The following is a 16,073-nucleotide window of genomic DNA, read 5'->3' on the forward strand; positions in this document are numbered from 1 at the left end:
AGCACCAGTGACCGCAGCATCAGCACAGACAGAACAGCATGAATGTAAACGGGAGCAATAGAATGTTCATTGCCTCAGAGAAATAGGAGGAGGGACAGAATGTAGGTTTCATGATCGTGGGAAGGAGAGGATTCTCTGACAGCGGGCGTGATGAATTCTGACATATGAAACGCAGAGATGTGAGAGAGCGAAATTTGAAGGTAAAGTAAATACTTTCTAACCGTGTATCACAAAAAGGACAACGGATAGAACACTTAGTGCTGTGACTTGTATTCAAACCGAGGTTGCAATGCAAAATACCGACTACCACGACCACAGCAACCACAGAGCAGGTTGTTTGCCAGCAGCAATAAATATACTAGCAGAGAACGTGCTCGGAAGAACACCAAATGTACAATATCAGTACTCAGTGAACAGTGACAGAAATTTGGGAACTGAGAATGGGCTGAATCTTTAAGATCGGTGTCCTCAGAGGCTGTGGAGACCCCTTGAATGAGAATGTTGAAAACTGAGATTAATAGATTTCGAGAAGCATCAAAGGTTAGTGGGACAATGCAGGATATTGTTGAAATGTATGCCTCAATAGAATTTTAGCTTCACATCGGCGACTTCACCAGTTTCCTCACGGCAGTTATCAGTGTTGCAGAAAATGACACATAATGCCAATTCCCAGCCTCGGAATCAGAGAAACTGCGGCACAGCCGCCCAGAAATTGGGATGAGAATGTGTGTGCAGAGTTACTCTCTGGCTCCAATGATGAAGTAGGTGCGTGTGCAGTCCATCTATGATGGTACAGAGGCGCAAGAAATTCCTAGGTTGAGTGTGCTCCTGCTCAAGGGAATGGTTGTCCCCGTTTATACCATCATAGCGATCTACAGTGCATCTTGCTAAGACAGCAGAGTGTAACAACTGGAGCTTGTTGAGCCCTTAACTTTGCAGTAGTGGGTGTAAAAGATGATTTTGCTATCTGGACATGTGTTTCCGGCACTAATAGTGGCAGCTACTTTTGCTTGCATTAGCTCAGAATCAGTTTCTTCCACACACTAAAGACTTCAATCTGGAGAAGTTGTTGTTGTCGGTGATATTTTAAACTAGTCATGCTTGACGACTGGGACATGCAAAAGGTGATGCTTAAATTCAACGAATAAAACCTGGAATGCTAGCTTGACCTCAGGAACAGACAATGACTTTAATTTCCTGAAATCCCATTCATTCATGTCCCTTACGGAGGTGATTCGACCATATGTACCCAGTCCTGCCTATGAGTGACTCCACTATCAGAAAACCATGAGCTAACCATTAATTCAAGAATCCCCACAGCGTGGGGGAGCGGGCTAGTCGACCCTTTCAGTCCACACGGTACTTCCGAAGCGCATCCCACCAGACCCCACGGTACTCCCTGTCCCATAAGCCTGCATTTCCCACTGCTGATCCCTGTTACCGGCACATCTTTGGTCAGAGGGAGGAATAAAAACGCAACACACAGAGAATGTGCAGACTGCCCACAGACAGACTCCCGAGGCTGGGATCACACCTGGGTTTGTGGTGTAGCCATACAGCAACGAAGGAGGGGCGAAGAATAAATGTTGTCCTGACCAGTGATACTCACACCCTGTGGGTGAATGAGGAAGAATGAAAACACATTCACAACATAGACAGCAAAATTTTTATCTGTGTGGACACAATTTGAAAGGATCGTTCACATTGGGTAGAAAAAATGACGCTGATACCACAGAGAAAGCAGGGCAAAGTGGGAACTGCTGGATGGGATTCCATTAACCACAGAAATGGAAACTCATTTAATCAGTTACACTGGGGAGAGACCGTTCACCAGTTCCATGACGGGAAGGGATCACTGAGCATTACAACCTTTGGAACCTTCAACAGGATTTTATATCCCATCAGGAGTTCGATTATGATGTCAATGTGGCTGTTAATCCCAACCAGCTGCCTGCTCCATCGCGTCAGTCAGAGTCATACAGCATGAAAACAGGCCTGTCAGTGCAAGCGATCCATGCTGAACACACTGCCAAACTAACCCATTCCCGTCTGCCTCCTCCTGTACCCGCTGAGTGGAAATAATGCCCTTGTAGTTTTATTATTGCATCGTTAATCTAAAAACCCAGGAAATATTTTGGCGACATAGATTTCAGGTCCTGGCATGACAAATGGTGGAGTTTGAATTCAATAAATACCCTGATTTAAAGAGTCTTGCGATGACCTGAATCAGTCGTGTGGAATATCCCATCAGATTCACTCATGCCAGTTCGGGAAGTCAACTGCCATAGTCACCTGCTCTGTCCCACATGAGACTCCAGATGCGTAATATCGTAGTTGACTCTGAACTCTCCTCTGGGAAAGAGCTGATGTACAAGGCATGAATGAATAGATTTTATTTTAAAAATCGCACTTTGCCATTCATGTGTGGATCCATTTGTGTTTCAAATGTTGCAAATGCACCCTTATCCATCACTTCCTCAGCAAGTTAATTGCAGGCGCAAAACACCCTCTCCAAAAAAAGAACTCTCTTTTCCTCTTGAACATATGCCCTCTCGTCTTGAAGTCCCCCTCCTGGGAAAAGGCAGCTCTCGTTAACTCTAGCTTACCTCTCAATATTTCATCAACTTCGGTCAGGTCGCCGCTCAAACCTCTTTTCTAGAGTGAAAACAGTCTCAACTAGGAGAAAGTGAGGACGGCAGATGAGATATCAGAGTCAAGAGTGTTGTGCTGGGAAAGCACAGCAGGTCAGGCAACATCTGAGGAGCAGGAGAATCGACGTTTCGGGGAAGAGCCTGATGAATGACACTTGTGCGAAAAAAATATTGTCCTGCTCCTGGGATTCTGTCTTACGTGATGTGGTTTTCCAGCACCCCATCTCGAATCTGAACATAGTCTCAGCCTATCCAGCCCTTCATTATAACCCAAACCTTCCACACACGGGTATATGCGGGTATGCCTTTTCTGAACCTCCTCCAGCTGAATAATATCATTCCTACGACTGGGCGACCTGAACTGGACATAATATTCCAGAAGAGGCCTCATCAATGTCCTGTAAAACGTCAATATAACGTCCCAACTCCGATACACAAAGGACTGAGCAATGAAGGGAAGCATGTCAAAACCCTTTTAACCATTCTGTCTGTATATGATGCAAACTACAAAGAATAATGTACCTACAACCCGAGCGTCCGTGTTCTTCAACAGTACGCAAAGCCCTATCATTAACTGTATAAGCCCAACTCTCTTTGTTGTACCAAAATTCAATACCTTCCGTTTATCCATATTGAACTCTATGTTGCATTTTTCAGTCCAACGACTCGTTGGATTAAGATCCTATTGAATCTGACATAACCTTCCTCACTGTCTACAATTCTGGTGTCGCCTGCAAACCTACAAAGGATGCCTGCTGTGAGTTCCACTGTTTTCTGATCCAGATCAATGATTCCTATTTACTTGTAGTGGCCGTGATTCAGCAGTGTGCAGATCTTACAACAGTTAGTCATGCAATTAACCATGAGGAAGAAGGCCGCAGACTGTAGGATGATATCAAACAATTGGAAAGAAAAATGGTGAAAGCAATTCATTCCAGGGAAGTGGGTGATAGTGAAACAAGATCAAACTTCAAACCAGCTGCCCACGCTCCACATGTGGCACGCAGCTGTCTCAGCAAGATGCACTGTAGATTGCTATGTCATAATCGGGAACAAATTTTCACTCCTGCCCCACGTTTGACCAGGAGCACTCCCAACCTAGGAATTGTTTGCGCCTCTTAACCGTCATAGAAATACCATACATTCACTGGTTGTGTCACTGGAGCCAACGACGAGCTCTGCGACCTCATTCCCATCCCGATTTCCAGTTGGAACTTCGCGGCTGCGCCACTCAGTTCCTCTGATTCTGGGGCTGGAAATTGGGAGTCTGTGGCAGCATTGGTTACTGCCTTTATGTGGAAACTGGTGAAGTAGCCGATGTTAAACTGCATTGCTATTGCAGCATACATTTCAACAAAACCTGCACTGTCCCCGGAGTCTTTGATGTTTTGTAGAAATCTATTTATCTCAGCATTCAGCATATTAATGATGGAATCACCACAGACTCCGGGGGCACCAATGTTAAACGGTCAGCCCATTTTGAGTTGCCACATATCTGCCACTGTTCGCTAAGCACTGATTTTGTGCATATGGTGCTCTGCCTAACAATTCTCTGCTACTGTACTTATGGCATACGGTTAGTGCGCTTGTCTATGGGCTGCCGTGACCGTATAGTGGTTAGTACTCTACGTTGTGGCCGCAGCTACCTCGGTTCGAATCCAAGTCACGGCAGGTCTTGCCCTCTCTGGCACAGCTTTTTGTGAAACGCAAAGGAATCAGTTGTTTAACATGGTCATTTTCTCCAAGGTGATGATTTTTTCCCTTCAAATTCTGCTCGCTCACATCTCTGTGTTTCATATGTCAGAATTCAAATCCTCCAGTCCTCAGAGATTTCTTCCCCCTAACGATCACTATCAGAACATTCCATCCCACTCCCCCATTTCATTAAATTGGAGATGCCGGTGTACAAACATAAAAATCTCACAACACCAGGTTATATATTTAGAGGTTTAATTGAAGCACTAGCTTTCGGAACACTGCTCTTTCATCATGAAGTTTTGGCGTCATTTCCTATTTCATTAAGACATTGCAGAATCTAACACTGACTCTCACATTGATATCATTTAGTCTGTGCTGCTGTCACTGTTGCTGGGTGAACGTGCCCCAACCCCACCATCGGGACCTGCAGGCCAGTTGATCCATTTAGTTACTGCTGTTGTGAGATTAACACTCATGTAGCAGCTTTTACTGACATGGACCAGAGATTATTGGGGGTCAAGCTCATGAAAAGGACACAGGGCAATATCAGAGAAAAGCGACTTCACTGGAAAAGATCAGTTTCATCGGTTTTCTGCAATGGCTGAGCATTAGTATCACGAACCACTGGACTGCTAATTTGGATACCAGTGACTCGGATGTGACTCCGATCATGCTAGGTGGTAGAATTGGGTTTCTATAAATATCTGTAATTGCGAATCTAATTTTTCCTGTAAATCCATGATCAATTGTTGAAAAAACAAACCATCTGACGTCCTTTAAGGAAGGAACTGAAATTCTTAACTGGTCGGGCCTCCATGTGACGCCAGACACACTGCAATACGAATGAGTTTCAACTGACCGATGTGCAATATATACTGCCGAGCCAGCGACGCTCTCATGCTGTAACAGAATAGAAGAAACATTCGTTCAACCCCAGCTAGAGTACTTGTGTAGTTATGCAATTCACGGTATAGCATGGATCTGATCGCACTGGGAACATTGTAGGAGAGATTCACTGGAGTGTTGTCTGGGCTGACGAGTTTCAGTTATGAGTAATGATTGGACAGACTGGGTTGTTTGTCGCTGAGCAGGGGAGTTTGCAGAAGACATGACGGAGATGTACAAAATAATGAGGAATGTGGATAGGATAGACTGAAAGAAACGTTTCTCAATGATGGAGTGATCGAACACCGGGGCCAAGCGATTTCGGGAAAAAGCAGAAAGGTTTGAGTAGATGTGCGGAAATGGTCAGAGAGGCGGAAATCCTTTTAACCTGAAAAAAGTTCAGATGTGAATTTGTGATGACAAGACATACAAGACTATGGGCTAAACGATGGAAATCTTGATTCAGGTCGTTAAGCAGTTGTGTTGGACAAGTGTGGCCACAACAAGCTGAAGGGCCTCCATCAATGTTGTTGTCCTCCACAGTATCGTGGTTAGTGTCCCCGCCTGTCACAGGGCTCAATTCCCCGCTGGGGGCATCGTAAAGTTTTTAAACCTGTCGCTTTGTTCCCCAGTGAAGGTTACTAACGCCTGGCCTTCCATTCTCGATGGGAAATGTCACAGAAAGGAAACTGCTGTCTGAATCAGCGTGGTGAAGGACTGCATCACCCACTGAGACAGAATGTCAGTGAAAGTGCAAACACGCATCTTCTGCAAACTGCACATTGTGTTTGTGTTGCAATGAAAACCATTATATAGAGTTGTTCCTGACTGATATGTTTATTTAAAGCAGGAATCTGAGGAAGAAAACAGATTGAACCCATTCAGATCTGAGTGCAGAAACATTTCCAAAAGCACTAATGAGGTTGTACAGCGTAGAACCGCGTTTCGATGCACTGAACTATGGTTGATGGACGCAGCTTGCTTTCACAAGGCTAAATTACCAGTGTATCAAGCCATTACACATGATACAGATGGTGCTCAATGTGATGGTACATTTGCTCAGTGGTTCGCACTGCTGTTAAGTCTGTAGGTTAGGTGGATTGGCCATATTAAATTGCGCAGATATGTCCAGGGATTGATTTCAGTAAGTTAAGTGAATTAGCCATGGGTAACGCAGTGATAAGGTCAGCAGTCACACGATGACAGATTTTATTCCAGTAAGTTTATTTGAAAACACTAGCCAGAGGGCTGTTCCTTCTTTGGGTGAAATGTACGGGATTGAGGTGGGGGGTGGGTGCTCGGTCTGGGTAAGATTCTCATCAGAGTGCCCCTGCAGACTCGATTGGTTGAATTGTACTTTCTTCATTGTAGGGAATCTGTGATTCTATCAGAGAGGACACTGCCAGTGTTTACTGGGGTGCTAAGACATTAGCGACGATGCTGACGGCGTTTAGTAGGGATGGAGTTTTATTTATTTTTGTGTTGGAAAAATTGGAACTGTACCAAGGAAAACCGAATGGGAGTTTTAGTGCGTATGTTCGGTTTGGAGAGAAGAAATAGGTGGCAAATTCATTCTTTCAAATTCGTAAATTTCTGAACGTCAGGCTTTCAAATCCATCGATGTAGGACCAAGAAATTATGGGAGCAGAATTTCTGTCAGTCAGAGAATCCGTTTCTAAAATATTTGTTATGGCACATTTGGAGACGCACAGGCAGTGAGTTTCACCAGGAGAGAGACAGCCTGTGGCTGGGTAAAAGTGCAAAAGTGGGGTGTAGGAACCGAAGGTGCGAGGAAACAATGTCCAATTTGGATGATTTTAAATGTAAAGAAATATCGGAAACGTATGCAGCTGAATAAGATTCAGCCAAAAACAACCTCAGAGTTTTGAAAGATTTCCATTAATAGTCCACGTGGAGCATTATAAATGGAACTGAGCAGATTTTGTATATTGTCAAGGTAAGATATTACATCATGAATAGGAATTGACCAGTCTCATGGAGATCGATTTCCGGCGTTAATTGCATGACTTAAAGTTGGGAAGGCAATCACCATAATGTTGGGTCACTTCGATACACACTGAAATCTCCCAAAATAATTGACCATCAAAACTGGCATCTTGTTTTGTAGTTTATCCTTTTGTTTTTCTCATCAGTATTTTCCTTAAGCAGAAATAAATTCGGAGCAAAATTGAAATCAACATTAAACGTTCCAATGAAAAAAATCCATTTCACTTCTAATCATTGCAATGAACGGAGTGAGATTGCAGCAAAATTACTAAAGTGAAGCAAACAAATCTGCATTTCCTGGGATTTTACCCACTTCAGGTTCAGCCATATGAGAAAGACCATCGAGCTAAAACATCACCTTCACTTCTCTCTCCATATATACTTCTTCATGTACGAGAGAAACTGTCTGAAGAAATTGTAAGTCAAGACTAAATCTGCCTGTGAATGTGACGGGAATTCCTTGTTCGCTAGTTCATTCTGAGACAGTTCTGACTCGGAATGAATTAAAGACAGGTATTCCTTCCAAGGCCGGGGTCAATTCCTTGGATTATGCTGGTATTATTATTCCGCTGAAAGCAAAAGCATAATGGTGTGGATTCGATACCGCTCAGGAAATTTCTTATCCCCGAGGTGCACCATATGTAATCTTGATGTGGTCACATGTGAGCCCCTTTGCCATGGGCTGAAGTGAGCCAGAGGTTAACGCGACGGGTTGCTCTTTCATTGTGCATGTGTGGATTTGAATCCTACTCGGGCTGTTACTTCCATCAAACGCAGCTGTGGTTTTCCTTCGTGCCTCGCATCTTTAGTATACATTGGATGGAGAATCTTGCTAATGCCTTTCATTGCACCGGAGATTGGTGATAAATCGATACCACATCAAGGTCGAAAAAAGCAATTTGATTCTGTTTGAAGTTAAGTTGGGACAATGAAAAAGGAGTGCAACGTTTCTTTCCTCCTTTCATTCCATCTTGACTTTTTTTATGAATTTATACCGAATGAAAGTGAAACAAATAAGGAGAGATCGGGTGCAATAGTTTATCCAGTGGAATTGTGAATTTTAATGTAACACAAAGTTCTGTTCAATATTTCAAACAGTCATTTGAAATTGGAACTGCAGAAAACCTTTCCAATAAAATTAATCTTTCATTCTTTCACAACCTTTTGCTGAATGAATCATACCGCGATCAGCCATCCAGCTTGATCACCAAGTTGGCAACAATATAAGATCCACCAATTTTCTTTAGCAATCACAATTTATGCACATACCCATCTGCGGTGTGCCCAGTGCCATTTGTTGTATCCAGGCCACAGCACATTTCTTGTTCATGAACTTATGAGCCTAATTCCTGATCTGTCTGATCAGTTTGAAAAACCTTTCCTGTCACTTCATCCCATCCCCTCAGAATTCTACATTTATCAATAAATAAAATGGCGTTAGACCAAATGATGTAGGATTGGAAGTCGGCCATTCAGCCCATCCAGTCTGCTCCACCATTCAATGAACTCATGGCTGATCTGATAATCCTCAACTCCATTCTCCAGCATTGCCTCGATACAGCTTCATCGTCTTTTTGGTGAAATATCAGTCTGGTACAGTTTAAATTTACACAACAACTCAGCCTCAACAACAGTTTCGTGAAAGCGTTCCACTGATTCAATGGACCCTGAGCAAAGAAATTACTCATCTTTTCTGAAGTAAATCGGTAAAATCTACTTCTGAGTTCATGTCCTATGGTGCTTTCCTCATACCAGAGGTTAAAACACCTGCCCGTAACAACCCTGTCAAGATTCCATGGATCTTGAACGTTTATAAATGTTATCATGTGATTTTAGAGTTCCCCTCCGCCTTATTTTTTTCTCGGAGAATAGTCCCAGCCTAACCAATCACTCCACCAAGCTACACTTTCTCCAATGTTGGCAACATCGTCTTAAATCTCTGCTGTGCTCTGCAGCGTCCTGACATATTATGGAGGCAGGTGGAGACGTTTATGTGAGGCAACGGTTGAAATTTCAAACACTGACGGGAATTGGGACTTGAAATCAGATTGCGATTGGAATCAGATTGGTCCACAAAAGGACGAAATGGAGTAATGATAACTCTGACAAATGAGAATCTAATCATATCCCACTGACATTCCATGACATTTTCTGTAACCGAATTACCCCGTGTTATCGTCCACTGAGCTAGTATTTGGGAAACAAACGGATGGAGACTGGCTACGTAAACACCATGGGCGGCACGGTGGCACAGTGGTTAGCACTGCTGTCTCATAGCGCCAGAGACCCCGATTTTACTTCCCGCCTATGGCGACTCTCTGTGTGGAGTTTCTACGTTCTCCCCGTCTCTGCGTGGGTGTGCTCCGGTTTCATCCCACAGTCCAAAGTTGTGCAGGTTTGGTGAATTGGCCATGCTAAATTGCTTGTAATGTATGGGGGTGGATCGGTGTGGACTTGTTGAGCCGAAGGGCCTGTTTATACACTCGAAGGAATCTAATCGTTTTGACAACAAAAACATGTCCGTTAATCGACAGTTTTTGATTATAAAGTCAACTCATTTCTCCGTTTGCAAGGTCCAAGTGAGATGTGGAACAGAACTCTCTCCATTTGTATAGATGGGTGTAACTTCAATAACACTTAAGGAACTGGACACCATCTACGCCAATGCAGTCACTTGATAACACCTTCTTCAAAACCTGAATATTCATTCCATTCACCGCTAAGGCACAATTGCAGCAGAATGCAAGATCTACACGATGCACTGGGGTAAGTCATCCTGGAATTTTTGACAGAACTTTCAAAGCTCAACAGCTGTACTGACAATAAGGAAAAGGTTGGAAGATGCAATGAAACGCTACCATTTGCAAGTTACCCTCCAAGGCCAATAGCCACTGACCTGGAAAGGAATCAGTGATAAACTCATTGAGTGGTGAAGTAGCATACTTCCGCCCTCCATCTTTAATCTTAAAATTTAATAAATGTTGTTTAATGCAGTGACCAGACTTGGGCTCAGTTCTTTAGCTATTCCCTAAACTGGTGGTTGCTAAAGTTCTACCAGTGGTGGGTCATTGGAGGGCGTGGACTTGACTATGTAGTCACGGAGAGAAAGGACTTTGACGAAAGTGGATAGGTTTGAGGAGGGAAATATATCCCTAGTGGTGGGGTCAATTTAGGGGTGATGGAAATGTCGGCAGATGATATGATTTATGCAGAGGTTGGTGGAATGGAAGGTGAGGAGCTTCCTCTGTCCTTGTTCCGCCCTTGTTGTGTTAGAGGTGTGGGGTTCATGGATGGATTTGTGGGACATGGATGAGAGGCGTTCGAGAGCATCTTCAATCATCTGGCGGGGGGGTGGGATGTTCCAGTCTTTAAAGAAGGAGGCCATCCGGTGTGTTCTGTGATGGTCCTCTGGGAGCAGATGCGGCGAACGCGGAGGAGATGGGAACACAGGATAGTATTTGTGCAGGAGATGTGGTGGGACAGATGTAATCCCGATAGCTGTGGGAGTCAGTGGGTTTGTAAAAAAACATCAGTTACACTGATATCCAGGGATATTTTCTAGGGAGGAAGTTAGCGAAGTGCCCAATTCGTACCTCTGGGACCTTCGATCCGCCTGTTCTACTTTGGCTGTGGTTCTGAAATTAAAGCTAAGGGAGAGGAGGAGAAACTGACATGGATCTGTGACTATTCGAGCATCAAGTGCAGGAGAAATAGGACACAGAAAACTGTTGTGCAAAATAGACATGATTGAAAACTGAGTTTCTATGTGTCGCTGCGTTGTTTACAGACAATGTTATGTTCTCGCTGTCACAGTGTTTCTCATTCGGTCGGCTTCAATTTAGTACAGAACTCGATTCAACGACACTTCACTAACTTCCTTCCTCACGTTCCTACAGACAACATGAAACATACTGCACTCATCATCAATCTTCACCATGGCTACATACAAGGATATGATGCACAGTTTTCATGAATACTGGAGATATAATAATGTCATGCAAGAGTAAATTAAATTTCAGTTTAAATTTTAAAGTGATAAGATTCCGAAGTAAGATATCGAATGTCCCAAATTCATGTTTATTACTGTGGGCAGTACTCTAGCCAGGCAAAGGGGAAATCTTTCCCTGAATCCCCAATATCCACACGGCCATTTGCTCCAAGTGCCCAGTTGGACACCTGTGTGAAGGAGCATGCTGTCTGACAGAGCGCCTGGGAGAATCCTCCACTGTCTGATCTAAAGCTGCAACAGGAGCTGTGTATTTCAGCTGGGAGAGCAGTGGGATAAAGGGGAGGTCCTTAGTATTCCGTGGTGTAGATTCACAGGGTCCTCATCATGTTATTGTTTAAAACTCTCTGTAAGAAACAGCACGAATAGAGAGAAATAGGATGGGGCCATTTCACCCGCCAGTGCTACCCCGCCATTCGATAGCATTATGATTGACCGAACACGTCAAAGTCTTTTCCAAGCCCATCCACACCAACCTGTCGACCAAAGGGAAAAAGACACTGAGTAAACCGAAAACACTGTGCAACTGTGGGAGGGAAACTTGTTTCGACACAGTGGGCTTCTGCAGTGGGTTTTGTTAATGAGCAGCCGATTCTGGGCTGATCATGTTTCAAATGATACGATTCCCTCAAAACTCACCACGAAGAATGTGGTAAATCTTCTCTGGTCAGTCGCAGGGACGGGAACTCCAGACCATGGTAACTGACGATGAATCAGCAGAACAATCATTGATTCAGCTGAAATCTGCACTAATCTCCGATCTAGTAGGAGTCAAACCCACAAAATTTGAATCCCAATCTTAACAATGCAGTAGATGGCCAACACGTCTTTCATTGTGCCACAGAGCTGCGCCAGCCTCCATTTTCCTGCACGCAACATTACGGTATTCAAGTCTTTCATCAAATATTTGTTTATCCTCGTCCCACTTTCCAGTACCTGGTTCTAATCCGTGTATGCTCTAGCGCCTGAAGTGTTCGGCTAAATTCTCCTGAAGTTACCACAAGTTCAAACAGTGAGTTCTAGACAAACAACACTCTCAGGATGTAAACATTCTTCCTAAATCTTCTCTGAACATCCTCTCTCGAGCGTTTCATCTATATCCCTGATTATTAACCCTTCCCATGACAAGTTTATTCCTGTCACACATATATATCCCCTTTCTGTGCACGTTAAACAATTCCTCTCTCAGCTTTCTTCGCTCTCAGATAAAGAGTTACAGTCGAGCTCATCTATCTTTGCAGTGTCGAGAATGTAGTGCATGAAAAGTACAACAGGTCAGGCAGCATCCGAGGAGCAGGACAATCGATGTATCAGGCATAAGCCCTTCATCAGGAATGAGAATTTTAAGTCAGTGTTGAGGGAGAGGAATGGGGTTGTTGATCAGGTTGGTGAAAGCGATAGGTGGATGAAGGTGAGGGAGAAGGTGGTAGTTTAGAGGGGGGATTGATGGCCGGGTCCAGAGACCACTGCCTAGTTGGGGGCTTTGGACTGGAATAATGGGGGGACGAGGTGAAATGATGAATCTGATGATATACACATTTATCCCGTGTGCTTGTAAGGTCCTAAGGTGGAATATGAGACGTTCTTCCTCCAGACATCGGATGATAATGGAATGTCGGTGGCTCGTGCACGAAGCAGCGATTCCCTTCTCTTCAGATGCTGTTTGACGTGCTGTGCTTTTCCAACACTACACTCTCGACTCTGAGCTCCATCACCTGCAGCCCTCACTTTCGCTAATCTTCGCTGGGTAAATGGTCGAGCTCGGGCACCACCTTGGTAAATCTCCTCTGACCACCCTCCCGTGCAAACACACGTTTCCTGTGGCTGGCGATCAGAATAGAAAAAAAATCCAAAGAGAAACAGAAATATCTGAACAAAACCAGCAGGTCTAGTGCATCTGGGAGAGATTTTCGAGCCAAACGATCCGTCTTTGGAAAGAATGGTATGTGTAGGTGGGGCAGGAACGTGAAGGAAGGTGGACAGCGTCGACAATGATTGAACTTGATGTTGGGTCTGAAGATTGCATGGTGTCTCAGTAGGAAATGACGTGCCGCTCTTCCAACTTTCGCTGTGCCATGCGGGAGCTCTGCAGCAGACCAAACTGAAATGGAGCCATGGGAACACAGTGGGATGTTGCAGTGACAGGAACCTGGAAGCTCAGTGTCTTTTCTTGCTTGCAGACAGAACGTATATTGTACTCACGTTTGTCACCCGCTCTGCTTTTCTCTCCCCAGTCTAGACGATATCACATTGTGAGCCAGAAATGAGGTTGCTAAATTGAGTGATGGGCAGATAAATCACTGGAAATTTACACAGTGAGGAGAGACATCGTAAACGAGCGGCATGACACCTCCTGGGATTTCGTGGAATGGTGTCATATGGGAAAGTGCTGGGGGTCATGGAGGAGACAATGGTTAATTGTCCACTGTGTCCTTCACTGGACCAGCTTGTCTCTCCATGCACCTAAAGTGTTTATTGTGGGTCAGAGAAATTCAGAATTAATACATCTCAGACGGAGGTCATTCAGCCTACCGTGCGTCCACGAGCTCTCCAACTTCACTACTTGAAAATAAAGAGAATGATCAGAGATAGACTGAGAGGGAGAGAGAGAAGTAAATAGAGAGAAATAAAGTGAAGTAAGATAACCAGAGTGGAGAGAAAACGGAGCGATACAAAGAATGAGAATAAGGGCTGTCAGACGAGTGTGAAGTTAGATCAGGAGACAGCATGACGAGAAATACACAGAAACTGTATTTAGAAACTCCCAGAGACTGCAAGCCCTTTGTCTGGTCCGGGCACTGTGAGCACTGTGCTGATACTGTCTGTCATCCCAGATCATTTATCGCCAATAACATCCCAGAGCTGAGTTGCTGACAACGAAACACAATCCAAGAGACCAATTGATTGGTTCCAGGGAGAAGGTGGATTAATTTAAATACTCTGGGCCAACATCAACTTGTAGCCACTCAATACACTGTGTGAGAGACAGGGCGAGAGAATCTCAGTGAAGGGGATCACTGACAGAGGGGAAATCAGGATCTCAGCTGGGGGTCAAATAATGATTGATAAAGTTTGCCGACCACTTCCATGGTTTTGTACTTCACATTTTAATTTATATATCTCCACATAGTAAGTGCACTTTAACAATATTGTCTTTTTATAGTTTTCATATTTTGGCATGTACAGAAAAGCTTTTTCTGTCGTTGCATTTTGTGTTGAATAAACACATTTTATTACGGATGAAGAAAGAGCCTGTTCCGATGGCAAAGTCTTCATCTGAACCGTGCTGGGACTAGAGTCCGAGTGAATCCTAACCAGGGCTGCAGAGAGAGCTTTAAGCTGATAAGGAGTGTGTGTGTGTGGAGTGGGGGTACAGTTATAGGATTTAATTTAAAAAGCCGAATTAAAAGAGGAGGTAAGAGTACAGAATCCAGGAGAGGTTATTAAAATCTCCAGCACAGACACAAATAGGATTAGATTAGATTAGATTACTTACAGTGTGGGAACAGGCCCTTCGGCCCAACAAGTCCACTCCGCTCCGCCGAAGCGCAACACACCCATACCCCTACATTTTACCCCTTACCAAACACTACGGGCAATTTATCATGGCCAATTCACCTGACCTGCACATCTTTGGACTGTGGGAGGAAACCGGAGCACCCGGAGGAAACCCACGCAGACACGGGGAGGACGTGCAAACTCCACACAGTTCGTCGCTCGAGGCGGGAATAGACCATCTGGAAATGTTTAAAAATGAACCTTCAAGCACACTGGACAAACAAATGCCAATGAGAAGAACGGTTAATACAGGACTGACAGAGTTATATCTGAATGCATGCTGTATAAGGAATAAGGTTAATGAGCTTGTGGCACAGATTGAAATCGGCAGGTACGAGGGGATGGGCATACGGTGAAGTGGCTGCAAGGGGCTCAGGATATTTAAGGACATTTATCCTATTGAAACGATAAGCAGGTGGGTAGAGGGAATGGATTTGCATTATTCGTAAGAAATGAAATTAAATCAATAGTAAGAAAGGAAGTAAGGTCAGATGGTGTAGAATCTGCCTGGGTGGAACATATGAACTACAAAGATCAGACAACCACAGTTGGAGTCTTGTACAGGGCTCCAAAGAGTAGTAAGGAGCTGGCGCACAACATACACCAGGAGATAGAAAAGAAGTGTAGGAAATCAAAGTACAGTAATCGTGGGTGAGTTCAATATGCAAGGGAAATGGGAAAATCAGATTGGTAGTGGTTCACAAGGAAATGAATTTCAGGAATGTTTAGGAGATGGCTTTTTAGAGCAGCTTATGGTGGAGCCCACTCGGGAACAGATGCTACTGAATTTAATGAGGCAGGCTAGATAAGGGAGCTTAGGGTGAAGGAAACCTTCAGAGTAGTCATCAGAACATGGTTGAATTTATTCTTCTGTTTGAGAGAGAGAAGAGAGAATTCGAGGTAAAATTATTTCAGCTGAGTAAAGCCAACTATAGAGGCATAAGGGAGAAGCTGGGTAGAATTGACTGGGAGAGGGGTCAAGCAGAAAAGACAGAGGAAGAGCAATGGCAGCAGATTCCAAGATTAATTCAGGAGACACAGCAGAGATTATTGTTGAGAAATAGAGGCATGGTAGAGGGAGGATGAGGCAGCCAGGGCTGACGAGGGAAGTCAGGGATTGCATACAAGCAAATGAGTAAGCATATAATGTAGCGAGGGGCAGTGGGAAACTAAAGAACTGGGAAACTTACAAAAACTAACAGAGGGCAAGGAAAGGATGGAGAAGATTAAATATGTGGGTAAGCTAACCAGTAATAGAAAGGAGATTG

This window comes from Chiloscyllium punctatum, chromosome 28 (assembly GCF_047496795.1).
Source record: "Chiloscyllium punctatum isolate Juve2018m chromosome 28, sChiPun1.3, whole genome shotgun sequence".
Classification (NCBI taxonomy): domain Eukaryota; kingdom Metazoa; phylum Chordata; class Chondrichthyes; order Orectolobiformes; family Hemiscylliidae; genus Chiloscyllium; species Chiloscyllium punctatum.